Source organism: Lepidochelys kempii, chromosome 6 (assembly GCF_965140265.1).
Source record: "Lepidochelys kempii isolate rLepKem1 chromosome 6, rLepKem1.hap2, whole genome shotgun sequence".
In the NCBI taxonomy this organism is placed as follows: domain Eukaryota; kingdom Metazoa; phylum Chordata; order Testudines; family Cheloniidae; genus Lepidochelys; species Lepidochelys kempii.
The window spans coordinates 13,443,984-13,462,986 of record NC_133261.1 but is presented as its reverse complement, the minus strand read 5'-3'; positions in this window follow the sequence as shown (position 1 = coordinate 13,462,986).

The window sequence follows — 19,003 nt, the reverse complement described above, 5'->3', positions numbered from 1 at the left end:
CCTGACCTTAAAAACTTCTAAGGAAGGAGATTCTACCACCACCCTAGGTAACGCATTCCAGTGTTTCACCACCCTCATAGTGAAAAAGTTTTTCCTAATATCCAATCTAAACCTCCCCCACTGCAACTTGAGACCATTACTCCTCGTTCTGTCATCTGCTACCATTGAGAACAGTCTAGAGCCATCCTCTTTGGAACCCCCTTTCAGGTAGTTGAAAGCAGCTATCAAATCCCCCCTCATTCTTCTCTTCTGCAGACTAAACAATCCCAGCTCCCTCAGCCTCTCCTCATAAGTCATGTGTTCTAGACCCCTAATCATTTTTGTTGCCCTTCGCTGGACTCTCTCCAATTTATCCACATCCTTCTTGTAGTGTGGGGCCCAAAACTGGACACAGTACTCCAAATGAGGCCTCACCAATGTCGAATAGAGGGGAACGATCACGTCCCTCGATCTGTTCGCTATGCCCCTACTTATACATCCCAAAATGCCATTGGCCTTCTTGGCAACAAGGGCACACTGCTGACTCATATCCAGCTTCTCATCCACTGTCACCCCTAGGTCCTTTTCCGCAGAACTGCTGCCTAGCCATTCGGCCCCTAGTCTGTAGCGGTGCATGGGATTCTTCCATCCTAGGAGCAGGACCCTGCACTTATCCTTACTGAACCTCATCAGATTTCTTTTGGCCCAATCCTCCAATTTGTCTAGGTCCTTCTGTATCCTATCCCTCCCCTCCAGCGTATCTACCACTCCTCCCAGTTTAGTATCATCCGCAAATTTGCTGAGAGTGCAATCCACACCATCCTCCAGATCATTTATGAAGATATTGAACAAAACCGGCCGCAGGACCGACCCCTGGGGCACTCCACTTGACACCGGTTGCCAACTAGACATGGAGCCATTGATCACTACCCTTGAGCCCGACAATCTAGCCAGCTTTCTACCCACCTTATAGTGCATTCATCCAGCCCATACTTCCTTAACTTGCTGACAAGAATACTGTGGGAGACCGTGTCAAAAGCTTTGCTAAAGTCAAGAAACAATACATCCATTGCTTTCCCTTCATCCACAGAACCAGTAATCTCATCATAAAAGGCGATTAGATTAGTCAGGCATGACCTTCCCTTGGTGAATCCATGCTGGCTGTTCCTGATCACTTTCCTCTCATGCAAGTGCTTCAGGATTGATTTTTTGAGGACCTGCTCCATGATTTTTCCAGGGACTGAGGTGAGGCTGACTGGCCTGTAGTTCCCAGGATCCTCCTTCTTCCCTTTTTTAAAGATTGGCACTACATTAGCCTTTTTCCAGTCATCCGGGACTCCCCCCGTTCGCCACGAGTTTTCAAAGATAAAACATCAGTGCCCATACACAAGGAGCACAACATTCCCCCTTACAGACCCGCAGCCGCCACCACTAGCTGAGCATGGCTCTATTTGTGACTCTGACAGGATGGGTCACTGAGTTGCCAGGCATCTGATTTTTGACTGGAACACCCAGTTGAAAAGGGACCCTGGCAGCTCTGGTCAGCACTGCTGACTGGGCTGTTAAAAGTCCGGTCAGTAGTGTAGCAGGGCTAAGGCAGGATCCCTGCCTACCCTGACTCCAGCGCAGCTCCTAGAAGCAGCCAGCATGTCTGGCCCCTCGGCACAGGGGTGGCCAGGGAAGCTCCGTGCACTGCTCCCATCTGGAGCATCAGCTCCACAGCTCCCATTGGCCAGGAACTACAGCCAATGGGAGCTGTGAGGGTGGCACCTGTAGACACATGAAGTGTGCACCACGCTGAGCCCTCTGACCCCTCCGCTAGCCGCTTCCGGGAGCAGTGCAGAGCCAGGGCAGGTAGGAAGCCTGCCTTGGCCCAATTGCACCACTGACTGGGAGTTGCCTGAGGTAAGCGCCACCCAGCTGGAGCCTGTACCCTGAGCCTCCTCCTGCACCCAAACTCCCTTCCAGAGCCTGCACCTCTTCCTGCACCCCAACCCTCTGCCCCAGCCCAGAGCCCCCTCCTGCACCCTGAACCCCTCATTTCTGGCCTCATCCCAGAGCCCATACCCCCAGCTGGAGCCCTCACCGCCTCCCACTCTCCAAACCTCTGCCCCAGCCCAGTGAAAGTGAGTGAGGGTGGGGAGAGCAAGCACCAGGAGGAGGGGGGGCTGGAGTGAGTGGGGGCAGGGCCTCAGAGAAGGGGCAGGTCGGGGCGTTCGGGCAGGGCAGGGCAAGGGTGTTTGGTTTTGTGCAATTAGAAAGTTGGCAACCCTGTGGGTCAGGAATCTCGACTTGGGTCCTCCCACTCCCTGACTCTGGGCCCATTTCTCACTCCAGGTGGGGGGGAGAGGAGAGGAAACTTGGCTTTAAGATTTAAACCACATTTGCACCTTCCAGTATTCTGGGCCTCTCCAGCACCCCAATATAAATTAGAGTTGCCTCAGGGCTGCTGTGATTCACAGTCAACCTGCCCATGGTCTCCTAGGGACTGTGAACAGCTGAGAATAATGAGACATGAACCAGTACATAGCCTGTATTTTCTGGAATAAAGCCATTCCACAAGCTATATACCAATCCCTTACACTGGTGTTATTTTCACCTATAAGGTAACAATTATAATGTAGCGCCAAATTAAGTCAGATTGGTTAGTTCTGAGGGAGGGGAGGTCAGAGTAGTGTTAAAGGTGACCTAGTGGTTATAGCACCAGACTAAGACTCTGAAGACCTTGGCCCTATTTCTGGCTCTGGCATTGCCCTGCTGGGTAACTATGGGCAAATCACTTCCCCTCTATGTGCCTCAGTTTCCCCATCTGCAAAATGGGAATAAAAATATTGCCCTTCTTTGTAAACCACTTTGAGATCTACTCATGACAAGCACTACAGAAGAGCTAGGTATTAATTGTTATTATTTCACTTCTAGTTCCAGTCTATCCAAGATTGACTTTCATCCGGATTTAGCCTCCTGTGTGACTTCAAGAGCTTTTGATAGTAGGAAGTAGGAATTAGGCTCCTAAGTCACTTAGGCACCTTAGAAGATGTTACCCTAAGGCCTTGTCTAAACTCCCAAAGTCCTGTCCCCAGATGCTCTGATGTCAGTGTAAAGGCTGGGGTGGAGACTCTTGGGTAGGAGACCAGGGCCTTTTCTGGCTGTTCCAAAGTAAGAATCTGGAGGTAAAGTGCCTGGGATATTACACCTACACAAATCCTTCATTTGCTTTGTAAAAAATTGGCAAGAATAACAGAGGAGATTAAGAGTGAAGGAAACAAATTAACAAGAAAAGAAGACAGAAAACCCACAAGGAGGGGGAGGAGGACAGAGCCTAGAGAACAGGAGAGAAGCAAGAAAAAAGTAAGGACTTGGAGTACGGAGATAAGGAACCACAAAAGAGTAAAAAGAAAAGGAGTACTTGTGGCACCTTAGAGACTAACCAATTTATTTGAGCATGAGCTTTCGTGAGCTACAGCTCACTTCATCGGATGCATACCGTGGAAACTGGAGCAGATATTATATACACTTCATCGGATGCATACCGTGGAAACTGCAGCAGATATTATATACACTCTGTGTGTATATAATATCTGCTGCAGTTTCCATGGTATGCATCCGATGAAGTGAGCTGTAGCTCACGAAAGCTCATGCTCAAATAAATTGGTTAGTCTCTAAGGTGCCACAAGTACTCCTTTTCTTTTTGCGAATACAAACTAACACGGCTGTTACTCTGAAACCTGTCACAAAAGAGTAGTGACTGCATGGGACAGGGTAAAAATATGGTAACACGCTGGGACTGTGAAAGGGGTTACAAAGGAGTCAGTATGGAACAGAGAGGAAAAGGGCACAGGGGTAACCTGGTTTGTTATTCTAAACACATGGTCCCCCTTTTTTCAGATAATGGGATCCAGAGTGTTTCTAGCCAAGGCCCCTGTCTAGACCTGGAACGGACTTTGGAAAAAGGTGCTTTTTAAAACTGAGTTAGCTAAGGACCTGTTTACACAATGAACTTTCACAGGTTTAGTTATGTCTATTTATTAGGGCTGTCAAGCTATTAAAAAATTAATCACAATCGTGCAATTAAAAAATTAAATCGTGATTAATCACACGATTAATCGCACTGTTCAACACTAATAGAATACCATTTATTTAAATATTTTATTTCTACATTTTTCAAATATATTGATTTCAATTACAACACAGAATACAAAGTGTACAATGCTCACTTTATATTTATTTTTTGTTAAAAGTATTTGCATTGTAAAAACCCCCAAAAGAAATAGTATTTTTCAATTCACCTAATACAAGTACTCTAGTGTGATCTGTTTATCATGAAAGTTGAATTTACAAATGTAGAATTACATACAAAAAAACTGCATTCAAAAATAAAACAATATAACATTTTAGAGCCTGCAAGTCCACTCAGTCCTACTTCTTGTTCAGCCAATCGCTCAGAGAAAAAAGTTTGTTTACATTTGCATGAGATAATACTGACCACTTCTTGTTTACAATATCACCTGAAAGTGAGAATAGGCGTTCTCATGGCACTGTTGTAGCCGGCGTTGCAAAATAGTTATGTGCCAGATGCGCTAAAGATTCATATGTCCCTTCATACTTCAACTACAATTCCAGGGGCTATGCGTTCATGCTGATGACAAGTTCTGCTTGATAACAATCCAAAGCAGTGCAGACCGATGCATGTTCATTTTCTTTATCTGAGTCAGATGCCACCAGCAGAAAGTTGATTTTATTTTTTGGTCGTTCGCTTTCTGTAGTTTCTGCATTGGAATGTTGCTCTTTTAAGGCTTCTGAAAGCATGCTCCACACTTCATCCCTCTCAGATTCTTAAACCTTGGGGGTCAAGTGCTGCAGCTATCTTTAGAAATCTCACACTGGTACCTTCTTTGGGTTTTGTGAAATCTGCAGTGAAAGCGTTCTTAAAATGAACAACATGTGCTGGGTTATCATCCAAGACTTCTATAACATGCAATATATGGCAGTATGTGAGTAAAACTAAGCAGGAGACATACAATTCTCCCCCAAGGAGTTCAGTCACAAATTTAATTAACACATTTTTTTTTAACGAGCGTCATCAGCATGGAAGCATGTCCTCTGGAATGGTGGCTAAAGCATGAAGGGGCATACAAATGTTTAGCATATCTGGCACATAAATACCTTGCAATGTCAGCTACAAAAGAGCGATGTAAATGCCTGTTCTCACTTTCTGGTGACATTGTAAATAAGAAGAGGGCAGCATTATCTCCTGTAAATGTAAACAAACTTGTTTGTCTTAGCGATTGGCTGAACAAGAAGTAGGACTGAGTGGACTTGTGGACTTGTGTTTTTGAGTGCAGTTATGTAACAAAAAAAGTCTACATTTGTAAATTGCACTTTCATGGCAAAGAGATTGCACTACAGTACTTGTATGAGGTGAATTGAAAAATAGTATTTATTTTATTTATCATTTTTATAGTGCAAATATTTGTAATAAAAATATACACTTTGATTTCAATTACAGCACAGAATACAATATATATGAAAATGTAGAAAAAATCCAAAATATTTAATAAATTTCAATTGGTATTCTATTGTTTAACAGCGTGATTAATTTTTTTAATCACAATTAATTTTTTTGAGTTAATCGTGTGAGTTAACTGTGATTAATCGACAGCCGTACTATTTATCTTAAATCAATAACTTACCGATGTAAGCTAAATTGATACAAATAATTTCTAAACAAAACTACTACAAACCTATGCAATTCTGTGTCTGGACAAGCCCTAATTCACATTAGTTATCCTGATTTGAAATACCATTCATGCTGTAAACTGGGGGAAGCCTAAGGCCTGGTCTAAATTAAAACTTAGGTTGACAAAACTACTGCACTCGGGTGTGAAAAATCCATACCTCTGAGCATCATGGCTATACTGATCTAACCCCTGGTGTAGATGAATCTAGATCGAGGGAAGAATGCTTCTGTTGACCTAGCTACCATCACTCAGGAAGTTGGTGTTGCTACAGCAATGGAAAAACACCACCCATCATTGTAGGCTGCATTTACATACACTACAGTAGCTACTCGCTGTAGTCCCAGTAGTATAGACATGGCATAGATTACAAATGAACCAGATGACACAATTTTAAAGGTGTTAACTTGTTTCTACACCTTTCTGATTGTTTTAAGCTAACTTGATTGACCTAGTTTGACTGAAAAAAGCACTTTTTGTAGACTTAACCCTACATGCCAAGAGGTGTTTCCAATCATGTTAGCTAATTCAAACTCAATTTATAAGCACCTTTTTTCCTAGACTATTCCCTGTCTAGATAGACCCTAGGTAGGGGCCATGCAGCAAATGAATTGTGGGGTCTCAGTCCCTCCTCGAAAGAACGTGCTTGCTTCTGACACACACCTAAGAGATCTGTCTCTTTTACACATTGGTAAACCTTGTATCAGGCCAAAAAACTATGATTTAATTTGTATTTGTCTAATTCTTAGCAGAGATGTGATCATGTCACAAACACCACAATCATATAATTAATTGTACCCCTGGCTGACACTCTAAAGAGGACAAAGATTGAATGGGCCATGGAAACTCAGAGAAGGGTTGAAGCACATTGCCTGAGAAGTAATAATGTGTGCTCTTGTGTATAAATATATGTATAGGTGAAACTTGAACTGCTATTTCCTTTACAATATCTATTCTGGGAACAAATAAACAACTTTAGATTTCAGGGCTGCTGGTCTAGGAACAATCACCCGCACTAAAGGATTTTTTTTATTATTAAATGCATAGAGTAAAAAGAAAAATAATTGGGAAAAGGCCAGACTTTTCAGGGATAGATGTAAATTTGTATATTCCAAAAGTCATTGGTGTTCTTAAGCATGACAACAGCATGATGCAATGTTGTGTTCTTCACCACACAGTCTTGCTTGGTGTTTGTTGCTAGACCTTAAATCCATTTGGGTCTTGGGAGTGAAAACTGGGAGTTTCATGGTTAACTGATGCCACTATGAAAAAAATAGAGGAAGGAGGAAGAAGAAGAAAACCAATAGTCAGAGGCAAGTGAAGGTGGTGTTTTTCATTACAGCCTTGGTGCAGCCTGCAGCCTACTCATGCACTTTAACATTTATTTCACCATTTTATAAAACTTCCATTGTAAAAATATCTGCATCAGTCACTCTGTGCATGCGATCAACAATTATAATAATTCCAGCCCAATTGTCTGAAGATAGTAGCTGTTTTTACAAACAACCAAAGTGTGGAAGTTCAAGTGACACTGTAAATTTGAAATCTATTAAGTTTCCAAAAAATAGTTGAAAGTAATTTCATGCCCTTCAGCTTCCCTCCCATTTTTTGTGGCATTTTCATGTTTTTACACATTTTACACTTTTTGCTGTGTGAGAAACACCTATAATCAAAAGGGGAAACTGACTGACTTCTTTGTCTTAGCATATGCGCAATGTGCCTCAGGTGGCATGTGACCAGGATTCATCACCAAATTTGGTTCACTGGTTGGATCATTAGCTTCCCTAGCCTGGGCCAAGTACTGATGGGGAGTGGATGTGAATGTTAATCCATGCCCCTCACTGACTGACTGTGGGGTTGAAGCAAAGGCCAGAGAGAGACTTTCTGTTGTCCTCAACGGGTTTTGGATCAGGCCCTAACTAAGTACATAGGGGAAGCTGTGAAACTCAGGGCTTGTTTACACTTAAAATGCTGCAATTGCGACACTGCAGTGTAGACAATAACTACACTGATGCTAACTGGAGGGATTTTCCCTGTGGCCTACATGTACCACTGGTCTGTTGGCAGGCGGGATTGAACCTGGGACATCTGAAACTTAGTGCATGAGCCTCTACTGCATGAGCTAAAAACTGGCTGGCTGTTAAGCAGACTCATTAACTCTCTCTCTAAGTGGTCTCGGTGCCCCTAGATGGGACACAACACCACACCCATGAGGTGTGTGGGTTACATAGGTAACCCACCTCCCTGGGGGGCAGTAGCTAGGTCAACAGAAGAATTCTTAATTAGCTCTGTCTAAACAGGGAAGTATGTGAGCTTAACTGTGCCCTTCAGGGGTGTAGACTTTTCACACTTCTGACAGATGTCGTTAAACCAACCTAATGTTCTAGTGCAGACCAGACCTCACTATACACAAAGTGCTGCCATATGCACAAAATAAGCAGTCTGGGAAAAAAAGAGAGAAAACAATATTTTCACCCCGTAATCTCTTTCAGTTATAGTAATCCTAGGCATTACTTCTAACACTGGACTTCACTGGGAGCTGTTGGGTACTCAGCACTTCTGAAAAACAGGCTACTTATTTAGGTGACTAAATGTGGATTTAGGAAACTATCTGCAGGTTACTATTTTTAAAAATCCCAGCCCAAGTCTCCTTACTCACAGTCCCCTGCTCTAACCACAGAATACACTCCTTATGAAACCACCCACTTCCTTTCTATAAAACTCTCCATATAAAATTCTGGATTGTGTCACTGGATGCAGTCTGGGAAGATTTCCCAGGGCTCTGGTAACTTAGAACAATTCCACTAAACAACTCCTCACTATCCTTTTGAGGAGGTCAAATAAAGGTTGTTGGCCTCTTCATGACTCTCGACAGATAATATGATTGAGCTTGCGGTGACTGATCCTTCATTGGCGCTCCAGTCTTCTTCCTAGCTATTCATAGTCCATTAGGCTTATCCACAAACTAAGGTGAGTCTCCAGACCAATTGGCAGGCAGAGGGGGTACTTATATAATGGGGGACAGAAGAGACGCTGAAAGGAAATCCCAGTCCTGCCTTGCCAATTAATGTTTAGTAAGGAACTTGGAATCATGGGGGCAGTGACCGTGGAAATAATTGTTGAAATGGTACAGCTGAGCTGGAAGGAAAAGTCAAAAGAGAAATTGAACAAGTTAGTTGTATGTTAAGGTAAATGGTTGCAAAGCCCTGATATCACATGGCAGCCCCCTGAGACCAGGTGACTGATTGGCAGGTGCGGTGATATCACTCACTGGAAAAGTATGAACCCTAGTTATGTTTCCCTTGCTGGGAGGACAATTGATTTGCCTTCCTTGCTTTAAGACTGAACCACATGTAATAGAATTGTCCCTATGAGTAAACACCTGTGCAGAACATATTCATGTATTTCCAGCAGGGGCTGCTGTAGGGAAATATTATTAACTCAACTTTCCACACCTCCATTTGTCTGGTTTGTCCATCTATTGCAGTGATTCTCAAACTTTTGTACTGGTGACCCCTTTCATATAGCAAGCCTCTGAGTGCGACCCCCCCCAATAAATTAAAAACACTTTTTTATATATTTAACACCATTATAAATGATAGAGGCAAAGCAGGGTTTGGGGTGGAGGTTGACAGCTCACAACCCCCCAGGTAATAACCTCGCGACCCCCTGAGGGGTCCCAACCACCAGTTTGAGAACCCCAGATCTATTGCATTCTGTCTGACAGGTAAAATGAGAACTCTTTGGAAGAGGGGTTCTTTTCTTTGTTATTTGTCTGTGCAGGGTCTAGCACAATGAGGCATTACTGCAATAATAATAATTTATTATTATTGTTTTTATTATTATTATACAATGGCTGTAATTAAGATTCCCCTGAATCTTTTCTCACCACTCTATGAAATCTTTTCTCACCACTCCTTTTTCATGTGTCTAGCTTTAAGAAGTTCTGTTCCAGTGTAACTGCTGAGGGCTGCTAGATACTCTATGCCACCTAGCCCAGTGCCACGCTAAGAAACTATTTTGTCAATGGTGATAGACAGCAAACCAGTTATATCGCTGCATTCACCCATCTTGGGAGTGGTCCCAGGGTGAGGCATGGCTCATTTTTCTGCTTTGTTTTATATAGCACAGAGCTGCACACTGTTGCCACTCAAGCAGTAGTACTAGAAGTCGTAATAATAGTAATGAATAATATGGTTAGTCAGGAAAGGGATGGCTAAAAGCCCAATGGAATTGATCTGACACCATCTATTTGCTAGGGCACACCCTTACAATTTGTCCTCCACCTCCAAGCAGCTGGAGTTCTCTGATTTTTGTCTGCATAATGTAGTGATCAGATCATAATCAGACAGATCATCACAATCATCGGGAGGGTTTAATTCTCAATCAAAATAGAGATTAAAAGCATACATGCATCTTTCTGTGTGCTCCCTGTAGCCACTTGGCACAAATGTTTTGGAGGCCAGAGGCTCTGTAGACTCATGTGATGACAAAGATGTGCTGTTGTCCACATATGGAGGTTGAAGTCTCTCAGAGCCAAAAATGTAGAGGACATAATTACCAAAGCAGATACCATGCTCTGCATTTCCTCTCATTCATGCTATTGCTCATCTTCATGGTCCTGTAGGCCAGTGAACCCGAAGGCCAGGGTTAAAGAGTGGAACCTAGAGTTAGCAGACTGTTCTCATTGCATTAGCTCCTCATAGCCTACAGGGCCACATCTTGGGAAATGCACCTCCTATGTGGCACAGTTCATAAACATTCCTTTTCCTCTGCTTAGATATTCTGTGGCCGTGTAAAGATGAAAGGCAATGAGTGTATTCTTAGCAGAGGTTTTGAGTTATATTGTCCAGATATTGTGTTGGACATGGCATCATGAAGATAACTGTATCGCATGAAATGTTCTACATATCTTATGATGGTTACTAAAACAGGAAGTCCATCAGCTGCTGTGGAGAAACAGGCTCAAAGAGAGAGTAGGAGTACATCTCATGTGACTCTGTTTGTGAAGTGGTCAGGGCTCTAAAGTAGGGTGACCACTCATCCCTAATTGGGCAGGACAGTCCCAAAATGTACATTTCAAGTCCTGGTCCTGGGCTGAATGACTCTGGGATGGCATTTGTCCTGGATTCTCTGTGGCGCCACTCCACATCTGCCCAAGGCTCAGGGGCGGTGCCAGCCTCTTCCCAGTAGGGGGTGAGGAGCTCTGAGGTGGGCCTTAGCTCCCCTCACCACCAGGCCTCACCCCCTGCTCCTCTTCTTTCTCCCAAGGCCTTGCCCTTGGCCAGGCCAGAAGCCGGAGTCGGGCACTTAGGGAGCCCGGGACACATGGGGAGCCCCAGACCCTCCACCTGCCATGGATGGCATGCCATGGGGGGCAGGGCCAGGGGCTGCTCTTGGGCACCCCGCCCAGGGCAGGTGAAGGGTCCAGGGCTCTCCACAGTGGACTGGTCTCCCTGGGTTGCTCTTACCACTGCCCAGCTCTCACTTCCGGCCTGGTGAGGGTGTGGGGCCACAGAGTGGGGCGAGGCTCCTGTATGTGTCCCGTTTTTGAATTTTGAAAAGGTGGTCACTCTATTCCCAAGTCAAAAATCCTCCCTGGAATCCCTTCTGGGAAGGCTGGCAGAGTGGGCCTCTTTGGAATCAGTTTCATTATGATCTTTGTCCCCTGCTGGAAAATGACTTAGAGCAGCCTCTTAACATGTCAGTTTCACATGTCCCCTTCTAGGTGACAACAACCTCCACTGAAAATCCTGGGTGCAAAACAAATGGTGGACCCTTTGGTTGAAGGGGTCTTTGATATTTCCAACAATATGCAGTTCTAATTCTCCTTACCCCAAAGCCCTGGGGATAATGCCTGCTGAACAACAGAAGCAATAGTCAAGGTGTGAACTACAGCTCCCCTCTGCCTCTTCTATTGTGCTAGCTTGCAGGCCTAGAGGGGTTATTAACATTATTATGCAGCCTGAAAGACAATGGCTTGTCTGGAGACAAGACACTTCCTGTTCTTTTGTTATTGTTTAAACCGTTGTCTTTGCTCTCTCTTAGAACCTTGATTTTTCCAGCAACGGTCTCTTTGTTCTTTCTCACTAGACTCCCCCATCCTGCTGCTGGAGAAGGAAGGAGATCGCAGAAGGAGGGGGTTCCTCAGCCTCTCCATTCTTGGAATATTTCAGTTTTTTATTTTGCAGCCTCCCTTCCTCTGTTGCAAAGGGAAGATTGAGGGTTGGGGAGAAGGAGGGGGATGGGAATCAGACCCATGGGTAGGAGGACCTGAAAAGGGGGAGAAGAGTTGAATGAAAAAGGGGATGCATTATAGTAGAGTGGAACAGAAAGGGGAAGAGATTTCTGTCAGTCCTGCAGTCAGTTAGGCATTTGAGCTAAAGGTGTGTGAAAGTTTAATAGAAACTTGAGGCCCCATATAAATGGCTACTGCAAGCTGATTGTCAGATTTCAGAGGGTTAGTACAGACAAGTCTGTGTACGAACTAAACCGAGGTACAGCAGGAGGTGGCACTGGTAGTTCTGTAGGTGGCACTCTTCCCTCTGAGACTGAGTTGGTATTGGCCCCTATGCCTCAGTAAAGGGATTGGGGCTGCTGAGCTGCAGGAAGTGTGGTCTTTCAGGTAAGACATCAAGGTAGTGGTTTTTGTTTTTGTGGATACAGAACACGGCTACCCCTCTGGTACTTGACAAGGTAGTGGTGTTGACTTTGGTGTCCTAGCAAAATTCCAGCTCAGAGTGGCAATGTTGGTCTAGAGTTTAGCACAGAGGACTGGAAGTCAGGTAACCTGGATTCTATTCCTTAGTCTAGCACTGACTTTTGTGATGCTGCTGGACAGGTCTTTTAACCTCTCTGTGCAACAGTTTCTCTATCTGCAAAATGAAAATAATATTACATACCGTACATCACCTTGAAAGGTGCTACAGAAGTGCAAAGTTATTATTATTATTTATTTATTATTTATTAGTACTTTCATCTTCCTAAATCCCCCCTGCCCTCTTGAGGGGATACAGTATTCTTCTTCACTTCCTATCCTAAACTGTTATACAGTATTGCTCTGTTCTATAAACAGTTGCCTTGCTCCCTTCCAGAGGTGGCTGCATTTCAGTGGTGATGAATAATGCTATGTAAATGTAAATTTTTATAAATTGTTATTAAATAGTATTACTACAAAAAGTTGTAAAATCTCCCCATGATACTAACTACATTTCTTCCAACATTTCCAGACTGCAGTGGGATGGTATTTGTCTGCCATGCTGATAGTTCTCTGAAAACATATGCTCAATGTGTTGTGACAGCCAAAAAAGCTAACAGAATATTAGGAACCACTAGATAATAAGACAGAAAATATCATAATGCCACTATATAAATTCATGGTACACCCACACCTTGAATACTGCATGCAGTTTTGGTCACCTCATCCCAAAAATAAAGACATATTAGAATTGAAAATGGTATAGAGAAAGGCAATGAAAATGGTTAGGGATATGGAACAGCTTCCCCGTGAAAACAGATTAAAAGACTGGGACTGTTCAGCCTAGAAAAGAGAAAACTAAGGGGGGATATGTTAGAGGGCTGTATAGTTATGAAAGGTATGGAAAAAGTGGATAGGGAAGTGTTAGTTTCCCCTTCACGTAACATAAGAACTAGGGGCTATCCCAGGGCTGGGCAAACTATAGCCCACGGGCCGGATCTGGCCCATCAGGACTTTGGATCCGGCCTGCGGGATTGCCACCCCCCGTGGCGCCATGGGCCCCGCGCCGTTCCTGGAAGCAGCCAGCACCATGTCCCTGCGGCCCCCGCACGCTGCCCTTGCCTGGAGGCACCACCCCCCGCAGCTCCCATTGGCTGGGCACAGGGAACCATGGCCAGTGGGAGCTTCGAGGGAGGTACCCACAGGAGAGGGCAGCAGGCGGAGCCCTCTGCCCCCTCTCCCTCAGGGGCTGCAGGGATGTGGTGCCGGCCGCTTCCGGGAGCGGCGCGGGGCCAGGGCAGGCAGGGAGCCTGTTTTAGCCCCACTGTGCGCCGCTGCCACCCAGGAGCTGCTCCAGGAGCCACCTGCACCCCGAACCCCTCCTGCACCCCGCACCCCAACCCCCTGCCCTGAGCCCCCTACCTGCACCCCAAACCCCTGCCACACCCCGCACCCCTCCTGCATCCCCTCCCACACTCCACACCCCCTCCTGCACCCCAACCCCTTTCCCTGAGCACCCTCGTACACCCTGCACCCCTCCTCTGTCCCAACCCCTTGCCCTGAGCCCCTTCTCGCTCACCACACCCGCTCCCACACCCGCACTCCTTCCCACACCCCAACCCCCTCCCCCAGCTCTACATTCATGGCCTTGCATGCAATTTCCCCACCCAGATATGGCCCTCGAGCCAAAAAGTTTGCCCACCCCTTGGTTACCCAATAGCAGGCAGCAAGTTTAAAACAGTCATAAGGAAGTACTTCACACAACACACAGTCAACCTGTGGAACTCGTTACCAGGGGATGTTGTGAAGGCCAAAAGTATAACTGGATTCAAAAAAGAATTAGATAAGTTAATGGAGGACAGATCCCCACCAACAGCTATTAACAAAGATGATTAGGAATGCGAGCCCATGCTCTGGGTGTCCCTAAATCTTTGACTACTGGAAACTGAGACCAGATGGGGATAGATCAATTGAAATTGTCCCGTTCTGTTCATTCTCTCTGAAGCATCTGGTATGGGCCACTGTCGGAAGACAGGATAGTAGGCTAGATAGACCCTTTGTCTGACCCAGTGTGGCCATTCTTATGCTCTTAATATGCTTTAAATGGAGGCATGATCTACGGCTGTAAGAACCGGGGACAGAAAGGGTTACAGTGCTATGATCTATCTGACTCTTGAAAGTAAGCTTGAACTGCTCAGAATCCCATTTGGGCAGTGACAGAACACTATGAAATTATAGAAGGTAGAAATGGAAAAACCTAGTAGGTCCTGTCCAATCCATGGGCCTGATTAAAGGCCATCATTGAATTTATTCCTACTGAAGTAAATTACTTTTAGATCAGGCTCCATCTCACAGCCAGTATAGGATTGTTCTCTATAGTACATTTTGTAGGGTTTCATTCTGTCCACTGTTGCTTTAAAGGATAAATAAATTAAGATTGTGCCATCTTTTGCTAATGTTCTATAAAGAAGGCATTTAAAAAAAAAAAAGAGGGATCTGCTTTTTCTTTACCTTAGAAATTCTTAAAACACCAAGACTTCTCTTCCCTATTTTTGCTGGAGGACTCCTTGGAAGAGAATTGGAGTGCAAGCTTCCTCAGCTTGGTAGAAATGGATGGGGTAGAGGTATGCCAAAACTGTCAGAAGGAAATATGTTCTCCCAACTGTTTGTTTGGTGTTTGAATTACATGTGTCAACAACAACAAACAAACACCAAAGGGCCAGAATCGCAGCTGGTGCAAACCAATGTGGATCTAACTTAAATTAAGTTGATTTAGACACACTGAGGAGCTGGCCCAAAGACTTTTAAAATAGTAGGATTGCAAATTATTCTAATTAGTTATATATTCCTGTATTTATTTATACAGCACCTCCAAAGTGTGTTAAGTGCTCAAAGGGTAGGTCTCAACACTGATGTCACTTTTCTTAAAAATGACCATCAGGGTGAGTAAATGGCCTGGTTTTTTTAAACTTCAGTGATGTAGATGTCAGGGTCCTGAAGGTTGGCTTCCTGTGAAGGAGAAATCAGTAATGCAGAGTCTGGATATGTATCTTAGTGTAGCTTGTTTATTTACGCTATATAACAAGTCGTGAATCAGATGTAGCCACAAATGGCATGTAGGCAAACTCCTCTTTCAGAGATCTTAGCAGAAACACCAATGCCCATATCTTAGGCAGCCACTCTGCTCCCAGGATTGACTCTAGTTATAAGGCAGAGAGGAAACACTGTGTTTGCAACAGTTCACCTGAAAAGAAAAGAGCATCACAAAATGAACAAAATTACAGCATTTCTTCAGACTGTACACTGCTCCCACACAAAGAAAATGAACTTGTAAGGTTCTGGGTAACAGTGCCATCTGGTGATGCCCGCCATAACAGGAGCTTACTTTTATGTTAATTTTGCATGTTACGGACCCCTGACTGACCCTCTCGTTTCTCTACCTCAGAGATTCTCAACCAGGGGCCCAAAGCCCCCTGGGGGGCCACAAGCAGGATTTAGGGGGTCCTCCAAAATAAACCAGAGAGCAATGCTGGCGTTAGACTTGCTGGAACTCAGGGCAGAAAGCCAAAGCCCAAGCCCTGCCATGCAGGGCTGAAGCCCAAGCAACTTAGCTTTGCAGGCACCTTGTGGGTTGGGGCCTTGGGCAATTGCTCTGCTTTGCTACCCCCAATGTTGCCCCTGGCTTTTAATCTACTGGATATGCAGAAAAACAGTTGTGGCACAGGTGGGCCATGGCGTTTGTGTAGAATGTTGGGGTGGCCTCAGAAGGAAAAGGGTTGAGAACCCCTGCTCTATCTTGTTCAGGCAGAAACTCCACCCAGATAGAATCTTACATCATCACAGGTTGCTGGGGCCAATTAGAGGAGGAACCGCTCCTGTGCAGCGGTCCTAATACACTGGAGGTGGGGAGAAATGAGGGCACACCTCCCTCTTCTAAGGAAAGACATGGGGGCAGAGGTGTGAGTGGCCAGGAGCACCTATCCTCCCCCACCACCAAGGGATGTAGAGTAAACTGGGGGAGCACGGGGAGAAATATCCCTCCCTTCTGAATGGGACCCACAAATTGAGGTGCGGGGACGGAGGAGCATTTGTTATCCCCCACATAAGAAATTGGAAGTGAGGTGAAGAAGCCTCCTGCCAAGAAAAATGGACCGGGTGGACAGCACTGCATGGGAGGGCTGCACTAAACCAATCCCTGATGTGTTGTTCCCTGCACTCTCCCTCTTGGCTTTTTTTCTGTGAGAGGAGTAATGATGAAACAAAAGCCAGCCAGTGTTTACAGACCACAACCCCAGCGAACACCCTTTCTGCGAGTACTGTCAGAGGGGATGGGGGTGGCATCCGCAATGCACCCAATCTTCATTCCAGAATGAGCGAGAGCTCTGAGGGCTGAGTCGGCACCAGGTCCAGGAGTCTTGGTTCTATTTCCACCTGTAGCTTGCAGCTTGATGTGAAGGGCAGTGATGCTGCTGAAGGAGCTGGTCCTTGCTGCTGCAGAGCTAACAATGGCCTGCTGCACTCCCCTCTTGGTAGCCCTTTGATTTGGTGCTGGAAGAAAAGGAGGAGGAGAAGGGTGTTCTTAGTTCTCCTCCATAGTGGGATGGGGAGGAATTCACAGGCTCAAAGGCCCAGATCCTCATGGAAGTTTGTGAATCTGCAGCAGATTGGAGTGTTGATTTCAAAATCTCACTGTAGGGAAGTTTTTCCAGATAATTATCCTAAATGCTTCCCTTTTTAATGTCATCCCATTCCCCATTGCTATCCCCCTGTGTACCACTCTCTTTCTTACCCTCATTGGGAATTACTCTCTTCAAATGACAGGTTTCAGAGTAGCAGCCGTGTTAGTCTGTATTCGCAAAAAGAAAAGGAGGACTTGTGGCACCTTAGAGACTAACCAATTTATTAGAGCATCTGAGGAAGTGAGCTGTAGCTCACGAAAGCTTATGCTCTAATAAATTGGTTAGTCTCTAAGGTGCCACAAGTCCTCCTTTTCTCTTCAAATGTTTGCAAGCTGTTATTGTTATCACTTGCTCCTTGCTTAACCAAGCTATACATATTCATCTCTTTTAATCTTTCCCCATAAATCAGTCTCCTCTTCATTCCTCAGCTCCTCCAGCTTGTCAATATCTTTCTAGTAACATGGTGCCCAGAACAGAATACATTCACCCCTGATTCTTGGAATCTGGCAGACTTGGAACCAGAGGGTGGGGGTCAAAGTAGCTTTATGTCACCTTTATGTCTAGATTCTGAGGCCAGTCAGGCAGGGTGTAACATTGACCTATGTAGGCTTGGGATTCCCCCCTAGGCTTGGGGAATTCCTAGGCAGTTTTTTAATCTGGTATTACAACCCCTTTGTGCTGTGGACCCAAGAATCAACTCCAATATTCCAGATGTGGTTACACCCACATCCACAGATAAGGCTGTCACCTTCCTGTCTTGTGAGGTAATGTACTCAGCCCCAAATCACTACAGCTTCTTTTGCTTCCAGCTCATGTCTACCTTCAGTGATAGCTATTGCTCCTAAGTCTCTGGAAGCCGTAATGCTTCCTCAGTTTCTCCCCTTCATGGAGTATTAGACTTCTTCAAGTGCTTGTTCATGTCTATTCCAATCAGGTGTGTGCGCGCCACGTGCAAGGTCATTGGAAACTTTTTCCTTTAGCAGCCATGTTGGGTTAGCTAGGGAGCCCCCTGGAGCGGAGCCCTCATGGCGCTCAATATATGACCCTGCCGACCCAACCCCTCTTTAGTTCCTTTTTACCGTCCGTGGCGGTGTTGGAACTGCGTTTTGCTTGCTTGCAAGTGTTCCCTTAGCCTATTACCTAGTCCTACCCAGTTTTTGTTTTAGTAGTCAGTTTATTGTTATCTGTAGTTAGTATAGACTTGGTGGGTGGGATTGTTTCTCCCCTCACCCTGCCTTGGGCTTCGGAGCACGCCTGCATTCTACAGTGAGCGCAAGAAGCCTTTCAGGAAGTTGAACCAACTGTTTGTAGCTGTGGCAGACCTGATGAAGGGGCTTCCGGTCTCCTCACAACGCATTTCTTCCTGGATCACAGACAGCATCCATACCTGCTATGACCTGGCCAAGGTCCCAGCCCCCGCTATTACAGCCCACTCGACACGAGCTCAAGCCTCGTCCTCCGCTTTCCTGGCCTAGGTGCCCATCCAGGAGATCTGCAGAGTGGCAACCTGGTCCTCAGTGCACACGTTTACCACGGACTATGCCATCACCCAACATGCTAGAGAGGACACAGCTTTCGGCAGAGCGGTTCTCCAATCAGTGATTCCTTAACTCCGACCCCACCCCTGTGGGAGAGCCTGGGAGTCACCTGATTGGAATTGATGTGAACATGCACTCGAAGAAGAAAAGACGGTTACTCACCTTCTTGTAACTGTTGTTCTTCTAGATGTGTTGTTCATGTCCATTGCATTACCCACCCTCCTTCCCCTCTGTTGGAGTAGCCAGCAAGAAGGAACTGAAGGGGGGTCGGGTTGGCAGGGTCATGTATTGAACACCACGAGGGTGCCACTCCAGAGGGCTCCCTAGCCGAACCAACGGGGGCTGCTGAGGGAAAAAGTTTCCGACGACCGTGCA